This window comes from Mustela nivalis, assembly GCF_964662115.1.
Source record: "Mustela nivalis genome assembly, chromosome: 11".
NCBI lineage: Eukaryota > Metazoa > Chordata > Mammalia > Carnivora > Mustelidae > Mustela > Mustela nivalis.
This window is the reverse complement of record NC_139030.1, coordinates 73485573-73502097: the sequence shown is the minus strand read 5'-3', so window position 1 is coordinate 73502097 and position 16525 is coordinate 73485573. Positions and strand designations below refer to the sequence as shown.

Genomic DNA, 16525 nt, shown 5'->3' with positions numbered 1-16525 from the left:
GCATATAGACACACATGTGTAAAGGTCCTGGGGCAGGGAGGAACATGGAAGAGAAAGGGGCCAGGAAAGGCAGTGGAGCTGAGATGGGGAGCATGGGGTCTGGGGAGGGGTTGGTTGGCCCTAGGACTTCTCATCACATATTCTCCCCTCAGCTGCTCTCCCAACATGCACGGGCTGCTGCAAAAGCTGCCCACCTGTCCCGACCACACTTGGACTGTAACCAAAGCCAACTTTTAACAATTCAGATGTGTGCAAATCCCTTTCTTCCTTAACGTCCCCTAAGGCCTTTGTGACACACTGCCTAAGGCCCTGTCAGGAGTGCCCTTCGCTGAGAACAGCCATGGCAATCCTGAGGGAAAGAATCGGGTGCCTGGTCACCAGCTCTCCTCACCTACAGATGAGGATGGCATATTGACGAGAGAGAGGATGGACAGACAGGCGATGGAGTGGAATGAAATACAGAAACAGACCACACATGCACAATCATTTAATTTATGATAAAGGTGACATGGCAGGCAAGGGAGTTGGGAGATTAATAAAATTTTCAGTAAATTTTGATAGAAAAAATTAATCCTGATGCTTCTCTTGGAGCATCCCTAAAAAATCACTTCCAGATGCTTCGCTGTTCCATATGTGAAAGATAATGTCCAGGTGCCTGGGTGGCTCAGAAGTCTGTCCAGCGTCTGCCTTTGGCTCAGGTCATGATCCCAGAGTCCTGGGATCAATTCCTGTGGCGTGCTCCCTGCTCAGTGGGGAATCTGCTTCTCCCTCCCGATTGTGCACTCTCACTCGCTCTCTCCATGTCAGATAAATACATAGAATCTTTTTAAAAAAAATAAAGATAATGTCGGAACACTTTGAGATGAAAATGAGAGCGCATCTTCATGGCTCTGGAGTCATGACGGGTTTGTTAAATAAGATGGATAGAGCATGTTTTCAGCCCAGGGTCAAACACCCCGTCACTTTAATAAAGGCTGACTAATCACATAAAGAGTTAAAGAGACAGTAATTACACCAGCAGAAGGGATTTTTTGCATGCCTCTGGAGCTGTTACCAAAACAGATACAGGGGACCCCGATTGTGTCCCAGGGTAGTGGGCCATCCATGGGTTCTGCATGTAAACCTCGGAGAAGGGCCACCGCCAAAGAAATTTTGTGGTTAATCAGCCTCCACTCCATGGCCCTTTGCCTGAGCCTCCTCTGGAAAAGCTTCGTGCTTATAAAACTATTATTTACTTTTTTGAAACTGTTTAGAGCATCACGTGTGGTATATATCATTTCCCTTCAGTCTTTTCATGGTTCAGATATGCTCTTTGTTTTCCAGAACATGCTGACAGCTTTTTAGAGCCATGCAAAGTCTTCTACACAATTGTGACTTTTAGAAAAAAAATCGGTTTATTTTGCTGAATTTCCGCACAAGGCATTCAGGGTGTACATACCTAGTTTGTGATGTAGCTGAACCAAGAATGGCTCTTCACTCTCCACATAAAATGACCTCAGGTCCTGCCTAAAACTCTTTGTACTGATATTAATGTCGTCATACCTGCCTTTTAAAAATTATATTATTCTGTTATTACCAGTTCGGTTCTAGAGTTTATTTTATGTTTAACCTTCTGTTTCTCTTAAGTGGATTTTTTTTAATAGAAAGCTAGTTAATGAAGTTTTAATGATCTAATAAAAAATCATGCTATTCAATAAGAGAACAAAAGCCCTTTTACTACCATAATATTTTTGCTGGGTCTTCTCTAAGCTTGGGTATATGTTCTTGCTCTTCCTTCTCAATTTTTCTCCATCTTTTGTTACACTGTTCTGTCTGCTTTCACTTCTTCAGCAAGCTAGAAGTTTAAAATCTGATTTTAGTTTCACGAGCCCTTACTTTATAGCTTTGCAAAAAGGTCTTGAACCTAAGTTTAGGTATTTTCATGCTGAAAAAGAAACCAAGCACATTTTCCTTTCTTTCACAGGAGATGAAGATCCTTAAGCATTGACTTATTACTCCAATACTACCCAGTCTCCTGTGATTTTATCTGAGATCATAAACCACATCACATCATTATTTACATTTTTATGATTAGTTTTTTATTATTATTTGTATTTACTATTTGTTATGATTTCAAATTCACATGCAAATTTAAAAGAATTACTGTGACTTATCTATACATATTTTAATTAATTAATCAATTCGTTAAATTGATTAATTAATTAAATTGAACAGATTTTAATTCTTATCACCTACCCAATTACTTTCAACAAAACTTCACCATACTTAAATATGATTCTGTGTCTGGGATCTTAAGAACATTTACAAGTTATTATTTATTAGGAAAAGCATTATGTTGCTGCATCACAGGAAAGGATATGCATGAAGAATGTTTTTTAGTTTCCTGCTTGCAAATGTCAATCACAAATTCTCCAGACAAAAAATGATTAAGGGTCACATCTTACTGTTGTTGTTATTTTTGTTTTTCCAAACCAAATTAATTTTCTTAGCTTGAACTGGCACAGAAGTCTATAGTTCATCTGATTTTTATTTTTTGAAGGCAACACATTACCCATTTGGTTTTTTTATTTCTCCTCCCTGAATACTTATAAAATTCTTTTATGACCTTTGACTTTTAAAAATGTAGTTCAGATAAGTCTGGGTGTTACCAGCTTGTAATTAAATTTGTTAAGTTCGTGTGGCCAACTCGCTCTTCATATTTGAGTCTTATTAGGTCTGAAATGTTGGTTTAAAATTATTCTTCCTATATTCAAATACCGCTTCTGCTCCATTTATTCTTTTTTTCCTTTGTGAGAATATTATTAGATTGGTTTTCAGTTAAAATTCTTCCATGTCTGTTACCTTGTCTATCATCTTCTCACTTCTTTACTTCTTATTCTGTGTTCTGATTTTTCAAAATTTTCTTCCACATAAATGGATGTGATTTTCTGTTGGAAATGAATCTCTGTTGATTGCCTTTGATGTAAGTTTTTATTTAGCTTTTGATTCGCATGCTGGTCCTATACTTGTCTTTTTGTAATCCTCAGTCTGCGTAATTAATAGAAAATAAAATTTTCCTGAAGTTTCTTTTGCTTTTCAATAAATAAAATAAATGTATATGCAGAGGGTGCCCCCTTCTTGGAGAGCTGTATGGTGCTACATAGTCTCTGTGACCCAGTGTCTAGAGAGACCCCTGATTTCCATCACTACCCTTGTTAATGCCTGGAGGGTTCTTCCCAGCAGGGGGGCTGGACATCAACCCACAGTCTCCTTTCAGGCTCCCTAACACAGTGAGGTAGTGTCCCCAGGGCTCTCAGTTTGGGATTTTAAAATTAATCTTTAAAGTAGGGTTTTCACAGATTGTATTTCCACTTCTCCAGCATTTTTAAGCTTTTTGCATCTGCACCGATGAGGTGACCACTAACGTGCAGACTGTGGAATACAAACCAACTCAACAATTTGCATCTTTGTGCACTTGCTACAACATGAAGAAGCTGGCACATTGCTCAGTTCTTCCTGCTCTTGCCTTCTTTTTCTCAGAAGCCATTTCTCCCAGTTTTCAGGCACTATGAAACAATTCTCTCCCCACCAGCTTTTTTGAGGGTTAAAAACCCTTTGCCAATGGGCATTCATTTCAAAGAAATGAAAGTGTATATTCATGCACAAACCTGTACACAAACATTCCTAACAGCTTTACTCATAATAGCGAAAGACTGGGAGCAGCCCAGATATCCTGCAACGGGTGGATTGTTGCACAAGTGCAATGCAACTATACCCAGGAGCGAGGTGCACCCATACCCTGGAGGGAGGACCACCCATACCTTGGAGGTAGTTGCACCCATACCCTGGAGGGAGATGCATTTATACCATGCAGGGAGATGTGCCCATATCCTGGAGGTACTCCCATACCTTGAAGTTACACTCCACCATGGAACACTACCAGTGATGAAAAGGGATGAGTTATTGAGAATCAAATAACCTGGAAGAAACTCCAGAAAATTCTGCTGAGTGAAAAAATGTTATATACTGGATTCCATTTATATAACATTCTTAAGATGACGAAATCACAGAAATGGAAAACAGATGAGAAGTTAGGAGTTGGAAAGAAGCAGGTGTGGATATAGAAAAGCAACACGACAGGCTCCTTATAGGGATGAAACGTCCTATATCTTGACCACATCGATGCCAATATCCTAACTGCAATAGCGGACTACACTTTTGAAAGATGCCATCATGGGAAGGCATTTTTTTCAACTGCCTCTGAACATATAACCATCTCAAGATACTCTTTGCCTAAAGTCTTTCAGAGACTCTACCTTCTGGCATTTTTATCCCCATTGTCATGGCCATTATCCTAAACGTGTGTGATGAGTCCTAATCAACATGAATATAATCTGATTGAGTGAGTCTGATTCATTAAGATCCATGCCAAACACTCACTCTACCTGAGCACGTCATTACACATTTTTTCACGCAAGATGGCATTTCAGGAGCTGTGTGCCAGGCAATGTGCATGAAGTCTTCTCTGTCAGGGAGCCAACGTTATCAATAGACCACAGAGTAATTACCTGAACCATTAGGGTGTAAGCATCACAGAGAAGGGGGACATGTGTCTTGTTCCAGGTATAGGCACCACAAAGCTGAAAGCAAGAGTTCCATCTCTCTCAGTCCTTTGATTTTCTGATGCAACAAAAGAGTCGCCATGCTAAAAGGGAGCTCTACAGAAATAAGGGAAAGTGGAAGAGATAAAGTCAAAAAAACTTGAAAAAGATGTCTCCAGGCCAAACCCATCTGCTGCCTGCTTCCTTCCCCATGGACCCTACTGATTTAGCCCCAGCTGGAGTGCCAAGCAGCACTCCTGCCTCCCCTTGCTAGTGGCTCTTTGGAGCAGCATACAGGGAGGTCCCTGGAGTAGAACTGCAGGGACATGGATCTCAGGCAAGGGCTATCTTCTGCTCCTGGAGACCCTCAGATCGGAATCACTCCTCTCTCAGGCCTGGGGCTTAAAGAGCCAGTTTGCTATGGAAGACACTTAAAAAAAAAAAAAAGAAGAAGAAGAAGAAGGGGCGGGGGGTGGGAGGTTGGGGGAACCAGGTGGTGGGTATTAGGGAGGGCACGTATTGCATGGAGCACTGGGTGTGGTGCAAAAACAATGAATACTGTTACGCTGAAAAGAAATAAAAAAAAATATATATATATTTTTAAAAGCGGCCGGGGGGATCTCCCTGCATTCTCATCTTTGGATAAATACATGAAGAAATAGAAACAAAGAAACAAGATTGGATCTCCATCAAACTCACTTTGCCTGAAGGCTATAGGGAGAAGCCAGAGTGATTCTTTTCCCTATCGTATTGATCCTTAATCAACCTCTTTATCTGCCTGTAGTCATGCGGGTGGCTCTGGCATTTCCCCTACTCAGCCTCAAATGTGTGTTTTGGCCCCTCCTGGCACTTGAAGCTCATTCCCTTCTGTGTCCCACCCTCCCTTATACCTCCGACTTTCTTTTGCTTCTTTGATCCCAAATGTGGTATTTCCTCCCCATTCAGCTTGATCCTCTCCCCAACCCCCATATGGCTTTCTCATTAAACAGGGTGAAGGACCAAGGAAGACACCACCTTAGTGGCAGACACAATGGGCAAGGGAGGAGGCCAGACTGGATGGCATCGATCTTCTCTCTAGAGTGAATGAATTTCCTGGGAACACCTGAAGTCAGGAACCATGGAATGATCACAGAGCTATGTGACAGGTATCACAGCTGTTGTGGCCTCTTAAGCTCACATGTGCCCAGAGCCTGCCCTAGAGGGTCTTTGCACAGCTCGGATCTGGGATCCTGGGACCACAGTTGCCTGATGCCAACACTGAGTTAGTTTCTTTCTTTCTTTCTTTCTTTCTTTCTTTCTTTCTTTCTTTCTTTCTTTCTTTCATTCTTTCTTTCTTTCGGGCATGGAATGTCCATCTTTCATCACTGGGATTTTGTCTGGTGGGACCTCGGCTGGCATCTCCTTTTACTAGTGCTAGCCTTTGCCCTCCCCAGCCCTCATCACCTGCAAGCCACCTCTCCATGCACTGGCAGCATGGCAGAGAAGGAAGGATGTGCTGTGCCCAAGGGAGCCTGAGACCTGTTCTTCTGGACAATCCTATGACGTCTCCAGTTCCAGTTCATTAGAATTTCCAGCCTCTGTGGACCAATGTTGACTTGATCAAGAAATGGATGTTTGCCAACTTGCTAATACCCTCTCTCTCCCAGCTACCAGGGAAGACATTTCTTTGATATATCAGAGTCTCCTTCATCAAAATTGGACACAGTTCATACTAAGGTTTATTGACCACAAGTCTCCTCCTCAAAGCTGCTGACCAGGAGCCCAAGGACACTGCATGCCATGGTGCTCCCAGCAGCCTTGTCCCTGGAAGTGACCTTATGCTCACTTCTGCTCATCTGAAGGTTCTTCTGGCTACTGCTTTGGTGTTACAATTCAGCTGAAATGAGGGAGACAAGTAGCATGCCAAATTTAAGGAAGTGTGTCATCCCAGGGCCCCAAGAGAGAGCACCCCCTTCAGCATAGTACCCAGATGCTTCATCCATGCCATCCCACCCTTGACCCTGTAGGACATCCTCCTAGGTCTGGCCCCCTGGCTGCCTGCCTCTGCTTTCCACTGACCCCTCAGAAATGCTTTCTTGTTCCAGCTCTGCACCCGAGCTGAAGTCAGGCTCCCCAGCAAACGACTGACATTCACCTTGAGAACACTGTACTGAAGCTGTGCTGAAGCCAGCAGCAGTGCCATTTCCCTGTGCCAGGCTCTGCAAGAACCCAGCCTCTGCTCTGCCTCAAGGAGAACCTGATTCCCCTCCCACTGTAGTCTGGGTCCCATGTGGTTTGCTTGCAGTATGCAGTCAAAGCCATGCTGACTTGGAGGTCAATTCCAAAAAGATGGCGCAGTCCCTACCTTGCTTGTTGGAAGGCTCGCCATGGCCCAGGTGGCTGAGGAGCTGATGCTGGCTCTTCTGTGTTCTGCAGCTGCCTCTTCGTGGGGAGCCAGCACCTTCTGGGTCACTATACGGGAAGCTGAGCACTGGAGAAGCTCTCACAATGCTTCCTGCTTCTGCCCAGAGCTTACCCACATCTTCAGTTGCACCTTGCTCAGAGAAGGCACTCAATATATTTTGTAGAAGGAATGAATTTTAGCTTCATAATTCATGTTATAATTCATCTGATAAAGAAATATATTCCTTTTATAATTTTTCTTTTCCAGCAATGTCCTGGCTATTCTATATTTCTTTTTCCCTACCAATAAAACCTAAAATTATTTGGCCAAGTTTCAAAAATTCTCTTGGGCTATAAGTTGGGTCCCATCTAACGTAGGTGAGAATAAATAACATTTTAAAATAATGTTGGGTTTGGGCGCCTGGGTGGCTCAGTGGGTTAAGCCTCTGCCTTCGGCTCAGGTCACGATCTCAGGGTCCTGGGATCGAGTCCCATATCAGGCTCTCTGCTCAGCAGGGAGCCTGCTTCCCTCTCTCTCTCTCTCTGCCTGCCTCTCTCTCCATCTACTTCTGATCTCTCTCTGTCAAATAAATAAATAAAATCTTTAAAATAATGTTGGGTTTCTGCTCTGTGCCAATTATATTATATTATATATTTTTTTATTTTATTTTATTTCTTAGTGATCTCTACTCCCAACATGGCGTTCGAACCCATAGCCCCAAAATCAAGAGTCACGCGTTCCACCCACTGAGCCAACCAGTCTCTCTCTCTCTCTTTTTGTAAAAAAGATTTTATTTATTTATTTGACACAGAGAGAGAGAGAGAGAGAGATCACAAATAGGCAGAGAGGCAGGCAGAGAGAGGGGAAGGGAAGCAGGCTCCCCGCTGATCAGAGAGCCTCATATGGGGCTCGATCCCAGGACCCTGATATCATGACCTGAGCAGAAGGCAGAGGCCTAATCCACTGAGCCCCCCAGGTGCCCCATCTCTCTCTCTTTTTAACATGTTTTTGTCTGAATATGAATTAGCAGAGATTATATATCATTTTCTTCATATAAATCTTGTACCTTCTTATTTATCTTATTCCTAATTATTCTGCTTCTATTGCTACTGTAAATAGAAGCTGTCTGCTTAATATTTTCTGCCTGGGTTTTGAGTTCAGTAATGAGCTATTGACTTCTGTGCCCATAACTGTTATTTTAAATAACCAATCGTGGAGGCTGTGATCACAATGCATATTTATTCTTGTCTCCCTATCCTTTAAGATCCACTTAGTGCAAGAGCTTTTCCTTTGCCTGTGAGAACCCCCCTACATGTTACGTGCTTACTCTCCCATGAAGGTAGCCCCAGGGCCACTTTTAGTGAGAAGGCAAGACATGATTCAGAATTTAGCGTACCCTGTCACCTGGAATGGCCAAAACACTGACCTTGATGTAGAGACCATCTGCTCCCCTTGACTGACAGTGTTAACAAAAGCAGTGGTAGGGTGTTCCACACTCATTTTTTCTATTTAAAAGGAAGGCTTTTGACATTTCCCTATCTAGGAAGACATTTGTTCTGTATTTTTCATGGATACACTTTAGCACACAAAAGAAATCTCTATTCTAAAATTTAGACTTTTAAAATAAAATCACGGTTGGGTGTTTTCGTATATCGTGATATTCTGAATTTACTGAGATTACCAGATTGTTTCTCTTTTGATGGATGGGCATATTCAATTCTATACACGCCTTTTCGGATATCAAGTCATTTTTGCATAACTGGTATAAAATGCAAATGTATTGTTCTGGATCATCTTTATATATTTTGTTGGGTTCCATTCTCCAATATTTTATGTCTATAGGCATGAATTACATAGACCCAAATACCCCCTTTCTGTGATGTCATTGAGTTCTATTAGCATGCAGTTTTGATGACTTTATGAAATGACTTTGGAAGTAATCTCTCTTTCTTTTTTTTTTTATTGTTTGTCAGAATTCGTATGAAATTCATTCCTTAAAGTTTTGGTAGAATTAGCCTATGACCACATGGGACTGGTGTGTTCGAATTTTAAATATGTAAGCCTTTTGATGCAGCAATCCCAATTTTAGCAATATATTCTGTTGATATTAAACAAAACATGCTGTATAAAGGTTTGTGCATAAAAATACTTATTTCTAGAGAAAACAACTGGAAATGATCTAAGTGCCCATAAGTAGTGAAATGGTCCCATAGAGTATAGTCAGCCACAGTTTGTGGTTGACTCTACTATAAAACATTGTTAAACATCTCTTAACTCTCTATGTTACATCTGCAAAGATGTCCAAATATATTGTCAGGTGAAACAAGTAATGTTGCTATAAAGAAAGGGAAAAGAAAGAAAAGGTGGTTGCCTGATGTGCATAAGTTCTTCAGCATCTACCAGTGTTTATTTAAAACAATGCTCTTAAACAAAGAGCATTAACATCTCCAGAAAGTCTGCCCAGAAGGATTAGCATAGGAGAGTAGCTGTGATCAGAGGCTTTGGATGGAGTAGCTGTGACCAGGGGCTCAGGAGCCCGAGATTGCTATTGAGATCCCAGCTCTGACACGTACGGACTGTGGGACCTGGGGCTTCCTACTAATGTCTCTGTGTCTCTGTTCCCGTTCCTGAGAAACAGGGGTAGGAAGAATGCCAGACTCTGCCACTTCATGGATTACATGAACACACCTGGGTTCCTGGCACAGAATAGGAACTTCATGAATGGTGGCACTTATTATTATTGAAGTGTTAATTAATATTATTCCATTCTTTATTATTTAAGTGCTTACAATTATTTAAGTATTATCTAAAAAGTTGATGGGAGGAGGGAATATCTGGTTATGAACCATCTTTTAAATCCATTACTGTGGTTTTTCCAAAACTTTCAATGATTTACTTCTGTCATTGAGAAAAATAAATCAAATGGAAAGAAAAGAGCCCACCAAGTGTATCAAGGGTGAGAGTGGTTTCTGGGAACAGCTGAATCCCTGGGCAGACAGATAAATCTGTGGAAGCTTTGATGTTTCTCAAAACAGAGCATTAAGCTGAGTCACAGCCTCTCCCGTAGCTTTGTATATCATTCTTAAGTTGGAATCTGTATCATTCCTACCCCAAATCATCAGCAGTGACAAGCTTGCTTCCTGGCAGAGTAATTATGAGCCCACATAAATAAGCATTTTTATTTCCCAAATGCTTGGCTCTGGGATGGGAGCCCTGAGCCTATAATTCCTGACTCTGGGGTGACATGGCCATGGGGACACAGCAACTGGAATCAGACCACACTGGCCCTGCCCCATCTGAGCTCCTGGCATCTCACTGCCCCTCACAAACTGTGGTTTGGGGAGCCATTTCTTCCTGATTGAGACTGCTGTGAAGATTTCATGAGCTAACCTACACACAGGTCTTATAGAACGCCCGGCACAGGACACTCACTCAACTCTGATGAAGATGGTAACAGTGGCTAATTTCCAGGATTGGAACAGTATGCCAAAAAATATCTAGCTAGCTAGCTAGCTAGCTAAATAATAATTGAACAACATGCATAATTCAAAGACATTTTAAATAAGAAGAAAAGACAAAAATTTAAGAATGACTCGACAAAGCATTTGTGCATTTCAAGCTCAACAGAAAATGAGCAGAATATGCACAAATAGGAGGAGACACATTAGGCTGATGAAAACAGTGAGAAGTATGACCTCTCTTCACTCTCCAAACACCCTAACAAGGTGAACTCTCCCCAGATGAACCCATGTCTCTGCTGCCCTTTCCTAATGCTCCCCGTAGAGAAAAGGACCAATCTGAAAAGTAAAAGGAGGTGCTTACTCAGATGCTCCCTTCTTTTTGGGAGCCAGATGCCTGCGGGGAGGGGGAATCCTCTTCTGTTGTCTTCTCCCCCATGCGGAGACTCACCGGACAGTGCCCACACCCGGGAAGGTCTGTAGCAGACTCTCTGTCCATCTGTCCAGCTGGTACTAACCAGGATGCAGAGAAGTGGGGCTGTTGAATTCATAACACAGTTCATAGCCGTTGCGCCCTCACACGAAGCTGCCTCCTTCCCCTTCACCTTCATTAGGATTAGAAGTAATATTTTAGTCCCCCTGTCCCGTTTAGGTCTTCCTGCAATTGTCAGACTGCAGGCAGGGGAAAGAGCTGCCATTTTGTGGGCTCCTTCGGAGACTTCAGCCATACGTGCCAAAAATGTCCAGCCTGACTGATAACAAAAAAAAAAAAAAAAATGCACCCTGAAACAAAAGCGAAAGTTGTGGGCCCCTGGCCACCTATCTGGGAACAGCGGGACAGCTGTGCGGGCTCCCACCTGCCTGGTGAGGTCAGGCCATGACTGCCAGGAGCTTCACAAGCTGGGAATCCGTTCACTGGTGATTGCACTTTCAGGACTCCATCCCAAGGACAAAGATTCATCTCCAAGCTTTTCCATATAGCACTGTTCAAAAGAATAAACTTGGGAACACCAGCAATGTCCAGTAAGGGAGAATGGCTATGTGATATGCACCATCTATGGGATGCTCTGTGATAAGACCATTGAAGGGTGTTTGGAAAAATCTTCGTAACATGCTTGTGAAGGAATGTTAATTAACAGAATAGAAGATGACAGTCTCACTAAAGTATAAACTCTGTCGTGTACTTAAATTTGGAAGGAGATGATACAAATTATAACGAGATTTCTATCTCAGGGGTTGGACCACCGGTGATTTTTACTTTCACTTCTCTATTTTTCTACATTCTCCACCTTATCTGCAAGGTGAACCTACTCTTTTAATAAAAAGAAAAATCATTTTACAAAGTCTCAAATTAATCTTGTGTGAAATGTGGGGTGATAAAAGCCATGAATTGAACACAGAAGACAGAGCAAATGGCCTGGGTGGGTTGCTGGGTGCTGCCAGGAGGAAGGACGTCTGAACACACACACACACACACACACACACACACACACACACACACACACACACACACACACACACAGATTCACCTGTCCAAAGAAGGGAGAAGGTTTCCCAGATGGAGTGGGGCTGTGGAAAACACACGCTGGTGTGCACCGACCAGCTGTATGGGAGGGGTCGACTTGAGGCCGAAATGTTCCCAGAGATTCAGACTCACAGAGCTCTGTCTCCATGGCCAGAATCCACCTGCTGTAAGGTCTGGTTTCGCCCTTGCCACACTTAGGACCCCTTCGCCCACGTCACACCCACCCGCCCTCTCCAGCCCGCTCCAGCTCGGCGCCCTCGAGCCGCTAAAGGAACGCTTCCTCTCTGGCCAGAAGGGAGCGCTGTGGAGCAGGACGCTCGCCCAAGACCAAGAGACCGGTTCAAGTTTTTTGCTCTTTCCTGTAACCTGCAAAAGCCGCGCGGGGACGTGAGATGATAATAAGGCCTTTATCCCGGGCTTCCTCTGAGATTAAATAAAGCAATTGTACGCAAATATTTATAAAGCCATGATACACAAAAGAATAAAAGGTCTGCAGTAGGCGGGGTTATTCATTCTTCAGTGCTTGCTTTGTGAGAGGTAGACTCTCTGTTGATATGCCGCCCATGCTCGCCAGCCTTTCACGTCCTACATTCGTGTTGGCCGAGGTCTGCTTGTGGGGTCTGTGACCATGCCCTTGTCCTGCTTCTGCCCTTTGGACTTTGGGGTCTGTGTATGGCAAAGGTCTGATGAACTCCGCTACTGACTCAGTCTGACCACCATGCCAGGTTCTGGGGCCGCTCACCACCAAGGAGGGGTGACCATGGATGTCTGGCCCAGGTGTTCATGGGTTTATTGATCAGTATCTCCAACCATGGTCTCCCTCAGAGCCAAACGCCAGAAGAACCCTCCTCTCCTCTGTGAGGAAAGGCCTTGCTAGCTGCTGTCTGGGTTCTAGATCAGCCTCCTGCTTTTGTTTCCACCATGGACCTAGCCCACGCAATGTGACCTCCTTGTCACTATCAGTCTTTGCCCTGACTCTGGCTCAGAATCTCTCTGTACAGCTGTGCAGTCTGTGCACTGCACACCCCTAGGTGAAGCTGCTTACATTGAGGTATGCAAAGAACAAAGCAAGGCCTGGACAGCTACAGACAGCAGCCCTGCTCTGTGGCAGTGATTATGCTGTGAGCCAGGTACATTGGCCTTGCCTTGTTCATGAATACTCCTGGCTTTTCTAGCTGTAAGAGAGAGACCTCAAATCTCTCTGAACCTTGTTTTCCTCCATTGTGAAGTGAAGGGCTAGATTGGTTGATTTCTAAGCTCTGTTGCCTAAACATGCCAACCTGTACCATCTACTTAGTTCTAGACTCTGTCACGATGGGTTCTGGCCAGTGCTCTTGATGTTACCAGATGTGTGCCAGTGCTCAGCTCCTGATTCAGGATCCCAGCACTGTCCTGCTCTAAATGCAGTCTTCAACCTGCTGTTACTCCTGGCCCTGTTCTAGCACCTTCCACCCACCATCACAGGAAGCTCTTCCTCAAGCCCCCAGTAACAGACATCTATATCCTACCGGCTCATGCCTTCATACTGCACCTGCTACAGAGTGGGGGCCGTGCATAGCCTATTCACAGGCAAGAAGGAGCGGGGAGGCTATGGAGATGTTTGGGAAGGTTCGAGACAGTCGGCTGCACTGAATCAGAGAACTCATGGTGGATATTATGGCCTGAAGTCTGTGTCCAGACCACATAGTGGCTATGTTTGCTCTTGTCAAGGTGATTTCAAGACTAGGAGGTCAGAAGGCAAAGATCTTTGAGCCAGGTGGCCTACAGCCACACATGTGACCTGCCTCCCTGCCCCCACCCTGACAGGAAGAAGGCACAGGACAACTCTGAATCCAGGGAGCCACCATCTTACAGATGTCACACCCTGGGCTCTATAGGAGGAAGTGGAACAGGGTGAGGATACCCTCCCAATGTTATAAGACACTCACAAGGATACCAAGCTCAAATGCTCCCCATTATGAACCCCGGGGCTCCAAGGTGCCTCTGGCCACTCCATGGAAGCTCTTTGAGTGGGGCTGATCTGCGTGTGCCTCATACATGTAGCTGGAGGGGAGCCTACAGAGGGAGGAGCCCAGAGGCTGGGCTGGTGCATGTAGTCAGGTCAGGAAGGGCTGTGTGCCATATTTCAGATTTTATCTTGAAGAGTCACTCAAGGCGTTAAGCCAAAGAGGGAAGTTTTGAAGGGATCACTCTGGCTGCCTGGTGAAAATGGGTCCGAGAACGGCCAAAGGGGACTCAACAAAAAATTTGGGAGTGTGTGCAATAGTTCAAAGAGTGGGTGGCTACAACTGAGACAGAAATCACGTGCGTGGGGCAATGGGGACACCAGATACATCCAACCCGCTCGTGTAGAGTACCTTCCAGGGGTCAGAAGAGGTCAGGGGTTGGGGTGCCTTGAGATCAGAAAGGACATGGCAGAGCCAGGAAGAGGCAAGCCTCCAGTGAGGCTGGCAGCCCAGCAACCCCTCACCTCACCCAGGTAAGGCTGCAAACAGATATGGAGCCAGGGCTGTGCCTCTGCACTTGTCACCACAGTCAGGGGCCATGCTGATTAAACCAGCATCCTCTCCGCACCGTCTGGTCTGGATCGTATCAGCAGAAACATGATTGTACTATGTTGCAGCGCAGAGCACTCAGAAAGGATTCATCTTTCTCTGCTTTGAAATGAAGGCAAATCTGCTCGGGGTTGAACAGACCGCATCCGGAGAGGAAGTGATAAAGCTCAGAAGAGCGGTGACAATAACCATGGTGATCATCTCGCAGTTTGGAGGTCGTAAATAAGAGGTGTGTTTTCTTTGGAACTGCAACCGAAGAAAAGAAAGGCTACAATGACAACAGCAAAGGAGCAGTCCTCTCTTTAATAAAGAAGAGACAGTTATGGAACCATTTCCCAGGGGCTGTATGTAAATCCAAGATTTCCTTTTGACATTACCGTGTAAAAGGTCTTCAGTTAAGAAGATGAGTCATTCAGGGGTTTCTTTCTTTCTTTTTTTAGCTTTTTATTTTGAGATCATTTTAGATTTGCCTGCATTTATTAAAATATAATAATACAGAGCGATCCCATAAACCCTTCCTAGTTCCACCAGTGATAACCTTCTGCATAGCTATAGAATAACATCTCAACCAGGAAATGGATATTAACACAATGATTCAGTATGGAAGTGTTATATTGTTACTTCTGGAAATATAAAAACATCAAACTTCTGTATTAAGAAAAAAAACTAAAATTAAACTACAAAATAACCAGACAGGGAGAAAAATGTTTTTACCTTAATCCTAGGAAGGCGTTTATGTCCATAGAATGGGCATGTTTATAAGAAAAATATTAAGCGGCCCCTGGAAACATTTTGATATCCTGTAGAATTATAACCAGAATGAATATAATACAGTAATATCTAAGGATATTTATGAGGCATCATTGGATGGATTTACTTTACTTAAAGAACCTTTAAGCTTCTTTAGAGGCATTACTGTTTATGTCCTTTTTGAAGTTTTTCATGATTCTCTTTTGTATCTAGAAACCCACCAGTTCCTTCTAGTTTATTACATTGTAAATACCTCGTGCCTTTTTGCTGATTCATTCATTCAACAAATATTTATTCACCACCTGCTATGTCCAGTTATTTTTCTAGGATTACAAAAACAGAAGTGATTAAAAAAGCCCTTTGATCAAAAATGCTGACATTTTAAGCCCCCCCCCCATTTCCTTTCAACTATGATGGCCTTGTTTCCGATTCCATCACTTTCCAGAAGACCACTGTAAAAGCTTCTGAATCCAACGGTCTCCGTATAGTCTTCCCCCACCTCTGCGTTCATTCTCTGCACTCCTGATCTTTCTTGGGACTGTCTCATTTCCATTGTGGCCCTAACTTGTCAATAAAGGTGATGTTCTTTTCTTCTTCTTCTTGAAAAAGACACATCTGATGATGCAACATTCTCCTGGAAATCCAATGTTCCCGTGGCTCCTGCCTTGCTCTATACAGAACCAGTTCTAAAATCTTTAAAATCTTGCAGCCCTTAGTGGTCCAGTCCCTGTTTTCCTGCCCACATCCTCAGCCACCCACCTTCTCTCCAGCCCACTGGATGGCTCAGACCTCCCATCTTTGCACGTGGTCTTTCTTGGACTAGTGCCCTCCCCTGGCTGTTCTATCTGAAACAGTCCTGCTTATTAACCTTTTAGTCTAAACATGACCTTCTCTGCTGAATGAAGTGAGTTAATTCCATTTAGTGAGAGATTTTATTTACTTGGAGATCACCAAAAAACTACCTATTGATTGGGTTTATGTGCTGCCTTTCAGTTTATTATGAACAAAGAGGTATGTTTGTCCATTCCCCACTGTTGATATCTTCACACCCTTATCCCGTTACCACGTGGCAACAGTGATTCCCTTGGTGTTGCACAGAATGAACTTAGCATTTTTCATTTGTTTTATCAATCCTTTTTTTTCCCTGAAGATAAAAGTCATTTGAAAATTTGGAAAGTAGTGAGAACACCAAATATGAGATATAACACTGCAAGGTTTGGGTGTATTTTATTCACTTTCCCTGATATTTTTATTTACTTTATATGATTATATAT

At 43.5% G+C, this 16525-nt stretch overlaps 1 long non-coding RNA gene across 1 annotated transcript; it reads right to left on the bottom strand.

The window, feature by feature from the left end:
- Positions 1–475: 475 nt before the first annotated feature.
- LOC309843494 lies at positions 476–7188 on the bottom strand. Its single transcript, XR_014300168.1, has 3 exons — positions 6925–7188; positions 4548–4697; positions 476–822 (listed from the first exon to the last, which is right to left on the bottom strand). It is a non-coding gene; the product is annotated as an uncharacterized lncRNA (long non-coding RNA).
- Between the last annotated feature and the right edge of the window lie 9337 nt (positions 7189–16525).